The following is a 16718-nucleotide window of genomic DNA, read 5'->3' as shown; positions in this document are numbered from 1 at the left end:
AATTAACTTCAACCCGTTAATTATGATAATTAGTTTGGAAATTTATGCATTAATTGTTGATTTAATTTAGACATCGTATTTAGTATAAACATGAAAAAAGTATAATTGACTACAACAACTAAACAAATGCACCTCGAGGTCCGTCGTTCCTTTAGGTAAGATAAGTTTGTTAAAAATTTTGACCTATCTTTTGAATTTTTATCAGCCCCATTATCGTTGAATTTGTATTGCGTGAGTGGGGCGAGCTAAACTGATAAAACAGGCTTGGGAGACTAAGAACTGCCAGAACTTTTGTTAGGCCATCATCAAACCGTTAAAAGCAAACTTTTGAAAGCCTTGAAGCTTAAGAGATACAGCTTCAGAGATCTCACTCCAAAGTAACGTCTTACACTATTAACTAAAGTTATTCTCTTGTTTTTGCTAATGCTGTAATGCAGAGTTAGGTTAATAAAAATATATCTCAGATAAAAACAGTCTGAATCTCTAATATTTTGTAAAACAACTATTAGGTACATTACACCAAAACCCGCGTGAATTCAATAAAACCAAAGATCCGACAGAATAAAGATAAATGAAGGACAAGCTCGCGTGATTCCCAATAATAAAACTTTGCCACACCAAGATTTATTTCGTACTCTAAGCAATCTAATTTAAGCTATACAATCATTATTTATGGTTGCTCAGTATTCTCAATGATATATTAGCTGATGATCGTCTACTTATAGTAAGGCTTTCAGAATCATAGATTAACAATGATTCCCGTATATAAATAAAGACCACCGTATCTGTTATGTGTTTTGATCTTCTTCTGGTGCCACTGGTGTTGCTTTATAGCTAGTTTAGATGTTAACAACATGAAAAGCTGGGTACTTGCGATAGTCTAAAAAGCTCCTCGGCGGATGTGATGACATTCTACATTCGTACGTTCCGCAATCACGACTTCTACCTTCTACCAGCCTCTTCTATCATGTACTTTGATGCTGGATGTAGTTTTTGCTGAAAAAGCTGTGTTCAAATCTGATTGGCATCACTGGCAATAGTGTGCATATGCAAACAGCATCGGGGAGTATAAAAAACGTCTTTAGTTTAATAAGTACTATTACTACTTATTAAACTAAAGACGTTTTTATACATATGAATTTATTTGAAATTGTTTATTATATATTATAGTATCTATAGATAATAAACAATTTCATATAAATTCCATTGAATATTTTTTCTTTTTATGCGGATGTAAACTTTATTAAGCTGTTTTGTTTTGCCTTAAATCTTTCTTTTTTAAAAAATACATATTGACCTTTAAACGCTAATTGAACTGACTAAAGTATAAAGTATATATCTACAGGCGCGGATGCTAGCAAAACTAAGTTTTCTTTAAAGTACACGTAACGAGGCAGTTTCTAAAAGAAAATCAAATTTAATAATCGTTCATCATAATTACGATCCCGTAGAGTGTATACAAAAAATCTTTTAAAATACTGAAGATAAAGGTCCGTTTTCTATAACACTGTAAAAGTTTCGAACAGTTGAGCCGTTGCGAGGACTTTTTGTTATAAAACTTAGTACAATTTTAAATAGTTGGGAGTACGATCAATACTGTCTGGTGTTGGATGAATGCTGTTTGTTCAATGGTCTTTTATATTATGTATAATGGAAATGGTCCAGTTTTAGTTAGGCGTGCGGCATATAATTTCGAGACTCATAAGGAATAACATAATTTTGTACTCTTTGCCCTAACTTTGTACCCGAATCAGTAATCTTCCGAATGATGTATCAAAATATAAATTAATGTACGATTATGAACGTCAGTAAAATGTTGTTCTAAATTTACATTTACTGGCAGTTCTGAAATCGTAAAAAGGATGCGAAAGTCAGTAAAGTCTCTGTCAAATTAAAATCGCCAATTGCACTTAATTTCTTATCTTGGATTGGTCGAGGGGCACTCTTATACATGTGGAAGATATACTTCCGACTTCCTTGCGTTGCCTATGCTTCTATACGTACCTATATTATAGTAAAATGTGACGTTAACAGACTTCGTAATTTGAAGTTTGCCACTGGGAAAGATTTCTAGACAATTATTTTACGTTGTTACATTTTATAATTACTTTATTTACGAAATATATTCGTTATCCATGCGAAGGAAATATACATTTTCAACTAAATATGGTACAATACTTTTGGGCTATATCTAACCAAGATGTTCTTTTTATATCTTCAAAGGCAAAATTATAACAATTGTATGATAAGAATAACACATAAAATGACGTCACACTTTTCACGTAATCTCTTTTCCTTAAGAAATCTTAGAAATCCTTTCTCCTATACATCAAAGAGATAGTATACATATAAAATATAGTAAAAGTTTCTTCATTTTAAGAAAGGCCTTTAATATCCCTCGGGAATTTTTTTTTAACATTCTTTATTAAATCATATGACAATTGGCCCGAAAACATCGTGATTCTAATCTCGTATCCGATTGTGAATTTCAGCTACACTTACAATAAATATTATGAAAAATCTGAATGAATAGAACGTTTGCATATATTTAAGATTGCGTATTTACAGTTTTGAACAGTGTTGGCCTAGTGGTTTTATCATGTGACTCTCATCCCAGGGCCCGTTCGAACCCCGGCTGTGCACTTTGTGTTTATGTGCGCTCGCACTCGTTTATACAGGGAAGGAAAATATTGCGGGGAAACCGGAGTACTTTAGAAGCAAAAAGTCGACGTTGGGCGTCAGGCACCGAAGGTTTATCACCTACTTGCCTATTAGAAAAGATCAGGGAATAGATACAGAAATCTGTAGCTCTATTGATACTCCCAGTGTTACGCATAAATTAGCATTAGTTTAGGAATTACTTAAGTTGTATGTTAATAGGTAATTGGATAATCTGTCGCCAGCTACCATTACTAACATTATTCATCTAGCTTCTTTCAGGAGCGTATATTTCAACAAAAGCCATAAGTCCGTTAACAGAAGCTTTTTAAAGGCTTCTCTGTGCCTATAAAACAAAAGCTGCCACACACGTTGATATGTCCGGCGTTTGATGTTATAACAATAACAGCGACGTTATTTGGAAATAGCTGATTCCAATTGTGCTTTAATAAAGAAATATCTTTACAAAAATATCTCAAATTCAACTATATCAGTTACCCATTGAGGCATGCATTCTCATTATAAATGTGACCATATGTTTAGAAATGGCATCTGGATAATCTCGTGAAAATCCCATTGCCTTAAGAAATATTAAAGCGGTAACACAGGTTACATATAGCAAAAAAAAATATGATTATGCAATTGAATGTGTATATTTAATCTAAAGAAGTATAAAGAAGTTTTGACATAGTGGCTTCAGCAAGTGACTCTCATCCCTGAGGTCTGAGGAGGATCATCGATTTTAGACCAATGGATTTTCTATGTGCTTATTTAATAGTCGATCGGACAGCGAAGGAGAACATCGTCATGCCTTATACACAAAGAAAGAACGTGGTGTGTTAGTGCTTACCTATTATAAAAACCAAATGACGATACGGATACAGAAATCTGAAGCCCAAACCTAAAATATTGTAGCGACACAGGATTTTCTATGTCTAGCTCAGTTTCCGTGAGTTTTGTTTCGTGATTTTTTTTACATAATTTAACACGCCAGGTTCTATTTCTATTTGTCTGTTCTATTTCTTATTCTAACAAAGTGTTAAATGCTTTAGATCGCATATGTGCCAATAATTATTATGAAAGTTTAAAATATTATAGTTTTTCAATAGATATTTGAAGCAAAAATAATAGAAATATCGTCACTTTCCGAGCGGCTTGATCCCGTGGATCAACATATAGGTATCTTCTACCGCATTTACCAAACCAACTCGACTTAGGGTCAACATAAGACCGTACCAATTGCTAAAAGGCCGTAACGCAGTTGCGAGTATCACTTAACATTAGGAGAGTCTCCTGCCCGTTTGCACCCTATTATATTAAAAAATACAAATGAAGTAAGTATATAAATATAGCGACAGAAGGCACCCACCCACCTAAGCCCCTACCCGAGAAATCTTAAAAGCAGTCACCGACATCTGCAATCCGATTGCAGATCTTTTAAAGAAACAAACTTGTAAAAAAAAAAAGAATATTCATTCTACTATCTGCCTCTGAGCGTTTTATATTCACTCCAAGCGCTCTCTAGATAAGCTTTTTATACAGCAAATGGTGCTCGGGTTTTTTGTAGGGGGGGGATATGAGCGACGTCGTTCTATGAAGGATATTTGCGATTCCAACGACCAGAACTACTATAGCAGACATCTGCGTTAAAAAAGACGTTGCGATTACAGAATTCTGTCTCCGACACTATTGACGTCATATGTTCGCACAGTGAGTACACAGTAGCAATATTATTATATTGGCTTAGTACTGAATAGTGTATGATTTTTTGTGAATAAATAAATAAATGTTTGAATAACAGCATAGTAATACACGCTTACACGTCATGTTATATGTTCAAGCATAATAAACGCACGGTGTCGGATTTCGTCTTTCATTTTTCATTCTCGCCACCCTAATTTGTACACGTAAATCTTCTCAACAAACAGTTAGTAGGGCGATAAGAAACTAGACGATATTTAAAGTACTTTATAAAATCCGTTACGTACACAATCGTGATCTACTGTAGTTGATAAAGTTCCTAGTTAACATTGGTTAGCCGAAGATTGAATGTAACATAATCGCACAACTTTCTTAATAACAGCAAACTTCTCGCTCAACTCCGTCTAATATAAACTTGAGACATTGCCTTTAATGATTTGAGAAGATTCAAGCCGTAACAATCTCTACAATACAAAATTTCATTATTCAAGTTTATTTTAAACTGAAACTAATACGTTCTAGATACGTTATAATTATTACACGTGTATCACAGATCAACTGAATAAGCCTCTAGATTATTTATAGATGTTTTTTTTCTGTTTCATGGCTATAAAAATTAAAAAGAACATACACGCGCCAAACCCCAGAAGCTGTATAATGTCGATGTTACGATGAAGGCGTAACCAATAGGAAAATAATTTTAGTTTAAACAAAAAAAAATGGTATTATTTTGTAGTTACGGGTATTTATCAGTCACGTTGACACGTTTGCTCCATCTCAACACATTCTTCGGATAAGCAAGAAAGCTGGGGCAGTCGCAGAGCAGGCATAAAATAATAAACGGCACAAATATAAGAGTCTTTCCTTTAACTTCGATTTTGTTCTCTTTGGAGTAGAGACTCTTGGGACCTGGGGGTCAAGTGCACCAGCGCTTATTAATGATAATTATTTAATTTGGCGCCTGGTAGATAGTACCGGTGACCCCGGCTGTTGTGTGTGAGCTGTTGCTTAACGAATAATTATCGCAATACAGTAAGGAAATGCGTTAAAGGTACACTGCCACAGGGACCAAATTTTTTAAATTTCTTTTGATTATTACTTTGTTGGTTAACAAAATTGTAACGACTGTATACTTGCTTGTAATCCATATAATTAATAAATAATATGTATCAGTTATTCTAGTACATATTTAGCAGACATAGATAATTAATAACATCTGAAACACTAAAAAAGCACCAAATTTAAAATTTCCAGTTAAAAAAAAGCATTATATTCAATTGAAATATTCTAAACCTCTTATGCCAATACAAAGCCAGATTGATAAAACAAATGTCTTCAATAGATAACACGTGATCGATCAAGGTCGTTGCGGTTTTCTGTCACGCTATGGCCCTGTTATTGCTTCCGAAATTGCACGATAGATACATCAATTGTTACTAGAAATAGCTTATAATTATTTTTGGTATAATGCTGTGCTGGCTCGCTCACCTCTTTCGTTTTTCCCGTTTTTAGCAAGGAATAATTACAGTACAGACATACATAGAAGTACTTAAGAAGAAAATTCTTGAACGACACAGTATTTGTGTACTTGTCTGTCTGTTAAAAATATTGAGCAAGCAAGCAAGAGTTACATTATTTTTATATTTATCGTTATCTGTATATGTGTAAGTTAATACAAAGTACATATAAGATACTGGTATGAAAGCGGTTTCCTAACTAGAATGAGAGATATTTCGCCATTTGTCTCTGTCTATTACTTTGTGTTAATAGTGTAATGAAAAGAGACGGATAAGTGACTGGTAGCATTTTATATTTTTTGAAGTTATACTTCTTTCGGCGCGTTAGGGAAAAATTATGAGAGTAAATTTTTACGATGCACACAGAAACACCGTCACAAAAGCCGACACCGACACACCAACACAAACACACCCTGAAGTCAACATTTTATCAAAAAAATTGTCCATTTCTTTAAATATGTAGATGTTTTTTGTGATATTTAAATAAACCTTATTTAACTAGATAATGCGTTATAATAAAATTTTCAATGTAGTAAATACCTTTTTTCTATTGTTAGTGTCGTTTTTTATACAAACGTAGTATAATTCGAAAGATAAAATTATTAAAAAGATTTTTATCTTGTTACGCCAAAGTAGTATAACTTCTAACGCGTGTACTGAAGTACACACACGTTTTCTTTAAACCAATTTTGGTGCACTTTTCATATAATTACAATAACAGTCGGATATTACAGTATATCTAAAGCTAGATCAAGACCGATCAAGTGAAAGATCCGTTTTCCTCAAAACTGTACACTGTAATAAAAGCCTCTCTAAACAGAATCCGGTGAAAACAGATACTCAGATGTTTCCTTGCTGACCACAACGCTCAGACTTGACCTACCTTCTGAGTAGAGAATGATAAAACAATTTCAATCATAAAAATTCAATTAATGCAAAAGACGGTGACCGCGCTATGTAATAATAAATAAATAAAACAAGAAAAAAGCTTTTGATGCTGATAGCTTACCTGTTAAATCAATGTCGCTACAACCGCTCAGTCTTTATCTGTTTCATAATCATTTATCAATCTAATAGGCAAAGATCAGCCTTCTGTGCCTGAAACACGGCGTCGACTTTTTGGTACCAATGGAAGCCGGTTTCCTCACGATGTTTTTCTTCGCCGTTCCAGCGAACGTTAAATGTACAACCAGGTGTTTTCACAATTTTCTATTTCCCAATTATTCATACAGCATTACGTGTTTAGAGATTATATTTGTTGTGTTTTGGCTAAAATCTTTAAATACTACGTAGTTAATACTCCAATACGAATTGTAGAATATTTAATAAGCAACGATTAAAGACCTGGAATCCAAAGTAAAAGTTTTATTTAAATAAAAACGCTCTTCACTGAGATCACAGTAATTAATGTGGAATAAATAGGATTCATTTGTAAGGGGATTGTTGTTATTTCTATTGAAAGTGTAAGCTTAATACTTTTTTATTTAACGTTTTGGAGAAATTGATTCAGTAATAAATTTATTGCAAAGAAATGTGGGCAGGTGAAAAGCAAACCAAAACAAAGTGGTAGTTTTTAGTTTATATGATGGTAACACTGATATTTATTTTATATTTTAGAGAGAAGAAAATTGCGTACGAATTATTATCACTCAATATCATACTCACACTGTATATTAATACAATTCACGCGCCTTGCAGCAACAACTGTTTAATTCTTATTTTTTCATGCAAATGAATAATTTATTAAATAATTCTATCAAATTTTGGGGCGTCGTTGAATTTTGTTTATTCACAATATTTTAGTTAAGTTAATAGCTAATATAAAAAATATATAAATTTTATGTTGTATTGTAAACTTGTTGCTGTAACTCCAAGGGAGTATGTCCGTCCGCTTATAAATCAGAGTCGAAATACAGTATTTTATAATAATTAAACTCATTATCCTACACCCCTTGTGTTTTTAGGCCTGGACCTCAAATATCTGTATCTGTTTCATGATCATTTATCAATAGGCAAGTAAGTGATCAGCCTGTTGTGCGTGACACATTGGTCGATTGGTGCACAGTCGAGAATCAAACACACGACCTCAAGGATGAGAGTCGCACGCTAAAGCTACTAGGCCATCAATGCTCTCTTGTTTATTAGACGAGAATTTATTTGACTTCAAAAAAGTTTAAATTCTTTCATGTCGTTTCAATCAGAGAAAACAAATTCTGGGCAAAGAATAGCTTACTCACTTATTGTCTAGACAGACTATGGCTAGGACTAAGCAATCTTCATACATTGTTTATTAGGGTTGCCAGAAATTAAATATCTCGAAATTCAGTTACAGTGTTTTGGCCGTAAAACGTAATAAGAAATAATACAGATTGGTAACAAAACTTGTATATGTATTGTTACTTACATGCAATCTTTAAAAAATACGTTTGTATCTTATACGTGTATACATATTGTCAGTATCGTATAATAAAAAAAATGTTATATGTTTCGCTGGTATAGACAGAATAAATATTTAACTAATAATTCAATAAATCTTAACCTAAGTAGTATATTTCTATAATAATATATTATATATCACTCATCATTTTTATCAAATATAATCACATTAAAATATATGATTTTGGACTTAATTAGTAGAATTATTCGGCAAACATTTTCTAGTGTTTTAAAAATTTTTTTTGGGGGAAAGCGTATTTGAGCTTAATCACATCATTAATCTATAAAGAGTCTTAGGGTATGCTAATTTTTTGAATAAATTATATCGTATTTAACTAAAAATCAAATGAATACAAGGTTTTAGTTGTAAATATAAAAATATATATTATACCAGCGGATCGTATTCCCACGTGTGGTGTCATTTGAAATATCGATCTATAACATACTTGTAAATTAGGCATGTATTACTAAAAATCAGTGCATTACAGAATTGGCCAAGTGGTTTCTACTCGCGTATCTCATCCATGGGGTGGATCCCTGGACCAATGGACTTTCTATCTATATGCACATTTAACACACGCTCTTACGGCGAAGGAAAACATCTTGAGGAAACCGGCATACTTAAGATCCAAAAACTCGACGGTATGTGTAAGAAGGTTGGTCACACACGTGCGTTCGAAATGTTCACGAAACAGATACAAAAATCGGCGGCATACACCTGAAAGGTTGTAGCGCCATTAGTATATATATACAATGATTGAACATTTATTACTTACAATATACAGGACTTAGATCGTTCGAACTTGAAAACTCGTAAATGCTTATAAAATATAAGTGTATGTCAACGAAGTCAAAAAAAATATAATTAATTAAACATTTATACATATATATATATATTTACGTTATACCTACGGTTCTTGGAACTACATTTAAAATATTAATAAATCTATGTATGACACAAACCCTTAAGCAACGTTAGCTAAGCCGGTCAACCATAAGTCCCGCATTCAAACCCGGCGTTAAATGGATAAGTGTGATGGAGAAGTAACCTATATATCATAAAATATTATTATATTACATATATTAATTGGCACTTAGTAGTGTCATCCTTAAAAATATAGAACGAGATAAAAAGACTATTGTTGTGTTCACCTACATTAAATATTGCGAATAAATAACGTTGAGAACAAAGAAATATAATGGAGCAAAGCCTACAAGGGACAAAATAAAATATATGTTCTCTATCACGTGCAAACCACACGAGATATTGTCTACTATAAAAATATAAATATAAATTTCATTCGACAGTTCATGTACCATAAAAAACAGCAATAAATATCGTGTAATTAGATAAATTTCTTAAAGTGTGACAACCCTACTTCAACCTGTTACTAGAGATTGCCGAATCGTTTTTTTTTAAATTTCGAACGTCTATAAATAGAGGTTATCGTACTTAAGACTTACCAATCACAGATGAATAATCCAATAACACAATCACATGAACACAACCGCTCACGCCAGCGTCCTGACTGGTACTAGCTTTAGCAGGACCTTGTGGGGTAAATAGGAGCTTTCAGACATGGTATAATATGAAGCTTTATAAAACTTTCTATAAGAAATGTATCCTAAAAGTAGGTCTTGTTTTTTATAGTTTGATCAATTAGATAAAATTATATTTTGGCTTTTTTCTGACAGACTCAAATAAGGAAAATCATTTGTGCTAAAGTGTATTTAATCAAAACAATTTAACATTATTCTAAGTTAGTCTATGTTTATCTTAAGGAACTGCTTTAATGCATCGAAATCTATGCGATATCTACCTCTCTCGACCCAGACAAATAGCACTTGTATACATTACTAAGTTTTGTAATAATAACAAAACGATATTAAAGTTAAGATATTTTCAAAAACATACAAAATATTCAGGAAGTCTTTACGTTCATACCATAATCATTGTTCCATACGTTTAATGATATTTCAGCATGTTTGCTAAATCCTTGAGCCTCCATAAGTTCGCACATTGCAATTTATTATGCACGTTTGAGTTTTTTAAAGCTCATAACAAAAGTTTAAAGTATTAAAATGCTATGCTAAATTCTTTAAAAAGCTTTAATTTATAATGCATTCAAATTACCTTGAATACTACAAAAAACTATACTACAAATAGGTCGTTTTTAAAGATAAAAATAAAAATAAGTCAGTGGCACTCCAACCTTTTATGTGTGGGCCTCAGATTTGTGTATATGTTTCATGATCATTTCTCAATATTATAGACAAGTAGATCAGCCTCCTGTGCCTGACACACGCCGACTATTTGGGTCTAAGGCAAGCCGGTTTCCTCGCGATGTTCTCCGTTACCGTTTGAGCGAATGTCCGATCAGGTCCCTCCAGTCAGGTCAGGTCCCTATGTAAGGTCCCACAAAGAAAGAAGGGTGGTGAACAGCCGGGGATTGAACCTTAGGGATACACGTCAAAAGACACTGTTCTTTATTTTTAAAGATACCTTTTATCCAAGATAGATGTTTATAGAATGTTGATTTACTTATTTTGAACCGAATTTTCTTAAGAATAGTTTGAAGTATTCAATCGATACTGTTTATTAAGATAACCGTTATTAAATACATAAAATCTTTACAAAAAAAAGGTATTCAAGATACCTGGGTATATCAGTAGTTTTAAGCCACTTAAAAAAACAGATGAAGTTTTCAATTCGATGCATATGTTGCACGTCTATGTTCTCGTGAATATATAATATACATATGTTGTAACCTATATGTAACAATGTGGAGTGGGTAAAGAGCAATATCGGTGAGACGGAAGTGGAAATTGCATCAAACGAGGACTCGGATAGCTTGAATTTATTTCGCGTGTCCTCTGTAAGTATATGATACTATAGATTATATGTGATATGATGGGTCCACAATGTCAATAAATTACATTATTATTGTTTATCTATCTAGTAATAATAATAATTATCTGTAAATAGCTGGAATTTGCTAATGAATGTGAATAATCCTAAAATCGTGAATTTCCTGATATATAGGTGAAGGTCTATAAAAGACATTACACGACATTAAAAAGTTAGTTACAAATTGCTCGGCTTCGTTTATTCATCACAGCACGCAATACATTTTTATTTTCACCATACTGAGTATAAACAATTGCCAAACATTTGTGTCTGTTTCATTTATACTTTTATCACTAAGGTTCTGCCTTACGTTTTTAACTGCTTTACTGTTGTCACTAATCAAGAGCAAATCATGAAATAAATTATTGACTGAATTTGTTATTAAGAATTATGATATACTTCAAAGAAATTTATGGTATATCAATAATAATAAAATGATCATCTACACTTGGATCACCAATACATCTCAGCAAGCTACTTCAATTTGTATGGGATAATGGAATTGTTTGCACAGGCCTTGAGTGAACCTGTGAATAATAATCCTATATAAAAAAGTGCGTACAAAGTACACACATGTCAGAAGTAAACTTCTTTGTAAATGAATTATTACTAAGGTAAAAGCCCCAATAAATGATCATGTACCAGTATATGATCACTCCATATATTTGTATATCTATAGTCACATTGTTTACACACTGTATACGTGCTAATGATAATATAAATAAATAAAAAAATCTGCGTTAATTTTATTTACTGTACAACACGTTATAACAGAATTGCGATCTAGTGTTCTTATATGTAACTACTAAACGAATACATCAACCAATGGCGTGTATTTTTTCTCGAGATCCCCTTCTTACTCTCTATCAATCGGTCTCAGTCGCTCTCTCAATTTTCTTTGCCAAAAGCGCTACATCTTCGTGACGTTTCCGTCAAAATTTTACCCTCAAGCGCCAAAAGAAGTTCACTTCAAAATGGATTTGACGTAACAGGTTCTAAATCTATCAACACAAATACTACAATCTATGTATGTCACGCACTAAAATTGAAAGAAATGTCATCCATGTCAATATGTATAAAGAAAAAATAAGTGAAAAATGAACTCTATGTTGGTCAGTTTTCCTACAATAAACACAATTATTAAATAAATAATTTTTAAAATCGAACAAAAAAAGGAAACGACATGAAATTGCTGCAATTTGTGGGGCTAACAGATGGCATTTGACGAAGCGACGTATGATAAGGGTAGGATTGATCAGCACGTCTGTCATACTGTCAGTCTGTCGCGTACAACTGGGGCTGGATTTGCAGGACTTAAACGTGTGGGGAATTAAAATCTTTTCGTTAGCTTCTTCAAAACATTATTGAAAATGGTTGTCTAGCAACGGTGTTTTGTGAAAAAAATCAAAGTAGGTTTTATAAACAAACTGTATAACATGAATATAAACATGAAGTATCGAGATATCCTAGTCATATTTATACTCATTTTCATACTTTAAAATGCAAAGTAAAAATCTTCTTTTTGATAATTTTTCTTCTGCCTCGTAATTACGTATATATATATATATATATATATATATATATATATATATATATATATATATATTAATTGAGGCCCAATTAACCCTTGGATTAGCTTTTACATTAACTTATGTAATCTGCTTTTTTATATGCATATTTTTGTATAAGGTTATATTCATCTATTTACACTTAAATAAATAATAACATTTTATAAGGCAATATAATCACGTAAAATTAGTATATTTAGGAATTCATCGATCCTATTAAGCTATAAGCTACTATTATTGGTGAACTTATATACCTACGGCACTTATATTTAAAAATAAATTAATAGAAATTTAAACTTAAAACGAAATGAACGGCATCTAATTTATATAATATATAATATTTTATATACGTAGCAATCAAGCGCCATGTTAAAAGTCTTTAGTTAATATAGCCAATCATAATTAAGCCTTTAATGCACTTATAGTTGTTTCACGGTCCAGTGGAGTGCAATGAACTAGCATCAAAGGCTCAATCACTTTGATTGCACCGTCTTCCGATCAACGCTTGTAACTAATTTTGTAGGCTAATCGTAGCTTTCTCGTAGCTCTTGCGTAGACCAAGCGTAGACGTGCTACTATTCTCAACGGCAGCCATTTCAGATCCAAATTTAGATATTTATTCTAGTAAAGAAACATATTATAATATTAAAGTTACATACGAGTAAGTGAGTTAGTTATAAAAATATTGTTAATTATATTCTTTAAAACATTTCACACACGTTTCACTTATTAGTATTTGAGTGTATATGAATAAATGTTTTTGATATTTGCAAATCAAAATCACTAACTCTAGAGTCATACTCAAATACAAAATAGTAGAAAGTTTTGTAAAGTACATTTCTTTAATATCCTTGCGATAGTAGACCATCTTGTCATAATATTATCGAGCATTAGAAGTGATGAGTCATCCTTCCCCCATTGACAAAGATTACTGAGAGTACATTAGTCATGGAGCTCTCGTATCTTTGCCCTCTGATTCATACAATGTATTGTCCAGGCCAATACTGTTCACAAAGATTATCTTAGTGTAAATATTTTATATAATAGTTTAACAGTGTTATGTTAACTACCATAGGGTACCATAGGAATAAAAAATATACAATCACAAAATACCATTTTACACATAGATTCAAAAACATCGACCTCGTTTTAAATTTTTAAGAATTTAAGAAAAAAATCCATGCTAAAATAATAACAATTATTATAATATCCCCATTATTGCCAGTGTTTTCACTATTGTAATTCTTACAGCATTCATAAATAGAAATATGTACCGCATGTATAAATATCGAGTATCCGTATATATCCAGATTTATTTGTTGCATCATCGCACGTCGTGCCAGAATATGTTATTCCACCCGTATCACCTGGACGTCCGTCGTTACACAATGAGCGTTTTCAAAGGCAGTTATTGTCGTGGAGCACCTCTAAATGGAACTACCTACCGATGTATTTCCGAACCAATTAGATTTAGGGTCCTTCAAGAAAAGAGCGTACCAATTCTTAAAAGGCCGGCAATGCACTTGCGCACCCTAATCTTAACAGCAGGTGAGCCTCCTGCCCAGGTGGCAATCAATAAAAAAATAACTTTTTGCATCACAAAAGGCTGTTTCATAATTCAAATAATTAGATAAGTACAGATAAGTAGAAAAGTGGTTAAATCCCTAGGAAGCCATTAAAAATAAGTGGAGTGCACAATAAAAATACGCGTACACCATTGGAAGTCGCAAATAAAATTATTACGATGCGGCCGTTACTATGAGAGCCTTTTTTAGCGACGAAGTAGCGAGATATAGTTTATTCCCTATAAGGCAAGTCGAACACTTGGTATTTTTACTTTAAATACGAAAAGCAGTTGCCTAGAAGACCGTGCGGCCCTAATCACTGAGGTGATTGGTTCACACCCCAGCTGTGTACTAATAATTTCTGACTCTGCGATTTTAGCACCCGTTTCTCCGGCACTGGAAAACATCATAAGGAAACCTGCTTGCCGTCGGTGTGAGTCAGGCACAGAAGGAGGAAAAAAAAGATTACAAACCAAATATAGAAATCTGAAAACAAGCTTTTTCTTCAGTCTCTCATACCGAATTTCCCTAAAAAATAAAATATGTCTAGTTGCACTCTGTTAACTATAGTAACCGTCTCTTTGAAAAACATGTGCAGATCTTTAAATTTGCAGGTAAAATCAATTTTCCGATAAATTTAAGAGATCTATATTGCACACATCTCCAAATGTCTGCTTCTAAAATCAGTTCATGTTCTATGAATAATAAAAAGTGTCTCTGGTCATAAATTATGGTATTTGCGAAGGTCTTACGGGAGGGGAATATGGCACGGTGTATCGATGACATGGTAGGGGGTGGCGGAAAACGGGTTTTCATTGGCGTCGTGATGTCTGGGAGATATTATAGAGTATTATGGATATAGAGAGATATTGTCGGCTATTTATTGAGTCTTTCTTATCTTCGTAACTTTTTTAATATAAAACTGTAACTTTAATTGCGATATACTTGATGTAACTGATATTAATTAAATGGGATATTAAATTATTAATGCACCATTTTCTAACGCCTTTTGTTTAAATACGGAGTATGAGGTTTTGAAGTTATACTTCTTTTGGCGCGTTTGGAAAAAATTATGAGAGTAATTTTTTTTCTGATTATACATTTAGATTTTGATGGCTATATATGTGTGTCTTGTCCAATTATTATTTTATTTAATTAGTAAAACTGTAGTCTAGAATAATAATTGTGTATGTATTCGATGTGTGAAAGGAATTATAGATAACACTTTTGTCATAAAATTTGGGGACTCGCTCTACTCAAAACTAACCTGCGTTGGTTGCCTAGCAACGGTTGCTAGGTAACGAGCGATCGTACCCGGCTCCCGCCTATTTACAATACGTACAAATTAATGGTAGACATTTTAAAATATATGGTTAATTCACCTTTGTTTTGAATGAATGAATTTTTTATACATCTCATAGAATGAAAAGGTTTTTGCAGAATGTAACGTGTATCTAAGATTACGAGAGTTAAAGACTAGAACGAAATTATTTAAAGATATAACGTGGAGACTTTTGGCCTAATGATTAAGCGAACGATTCTCAACCCCGAGGTTAGACAGTCAACGCTCAGTTGTGCATGGATTTTACTTTTATAGGCGGAATCAATACTCGGTCCGGTGATGGATGCATCTGAGGGCAAGTTTAACTCTTCTGTACCGTACGTCAACATCCTGAAATGAACAGGCTTCAGCATGCGACTGTTAACCCTGAGATCGTTTATTTAATCCCTGGCTATGCACCAATGGATATATATGGTTACATTTACTTTTGCTTGAACGATGAAGGAAACATCGCGCGGAAACCGGCCTGCCGTAGACGTAAAAAGTCGATGGTGTATGTCAGGCTTAGCATCACCTACTTATTAGATTGACAAATTATTATGAAACAGATGCTGAAAACTGAGGCCCAAACCTAAAAATATTGTAGCGCTAATGTTTTTTTTTAAACCCTAAGTAGAATTGGTTCGGAAATACTTCCATGGGCAACTAGTTCCACATAGAAGTGGTACGCAGTAAAAATTGCTTTAAAAAACGCCCAGTTGTGGAACGACGTCGTCAAGGTGATGACGGATGGTATTTTGCATTCTGCCTTGGCGTCCAATGATAAAATTCAGCTGCAGGTAACAGTCCGAACAACTCCTCTGACCACTCTCCATGGTGAATGCGGTAGAAGATGCAGAGAGATCCCACATCTCTACGCAACGCCAAGTGATCAAGCCGCTCACAAAGTGATTGATCGTCAACTAATATTAAATTATAATTAAGTATATTCTTATTTATTATAATGACCATTTTATTATTTTTACTAAAGGTTGTTTCAAAGGTTACTATTACATATGTCTATAATATTATGACTTATACTTA

General features: G+C 33.0%; 1 protein-coding gene across 1 annotated transcript in view; it reads right to left on the bottom strand.

Moving 5' to 3' along the window:
* Positions 1-9838, bottom strand: part of LOC123720564 (cilia- and flagella-associated protein 91) — an 86930-nt gene extending 77092 nt beyond the window's left edge. The window contains exon 1 of the mRNA XM_045677229.1: positions 9777-9838. The gene's annotated coding sequence lies outside the window, so the exon portion shown is untranslated. The remainder of the gene's footprint in view (positions 1-9776) is intronic.
* Between the last annotated feature and the right edge of the window lie 6880 nt (positions 9839-16718).

This window comes from Pieris brassicae, chromosome 2 (assembly GCF_905147105.1).
Source record: "Pieris brassicae chromosome 2, ilPieBrab1.1, whole genome shotgun sequence".
Classification (NCBI taxonomy): domain Eukaryota; kingdom Metazoa; phylum Arthropoda; class Insecta; order Lepidoptera; family Pieridae; genus Pieris; species Pieris brassicae.
Note: the sequence above shows the minus strand (reverse complement) of the source record. Positions and strands in the feature narration are given on the sequence as shown.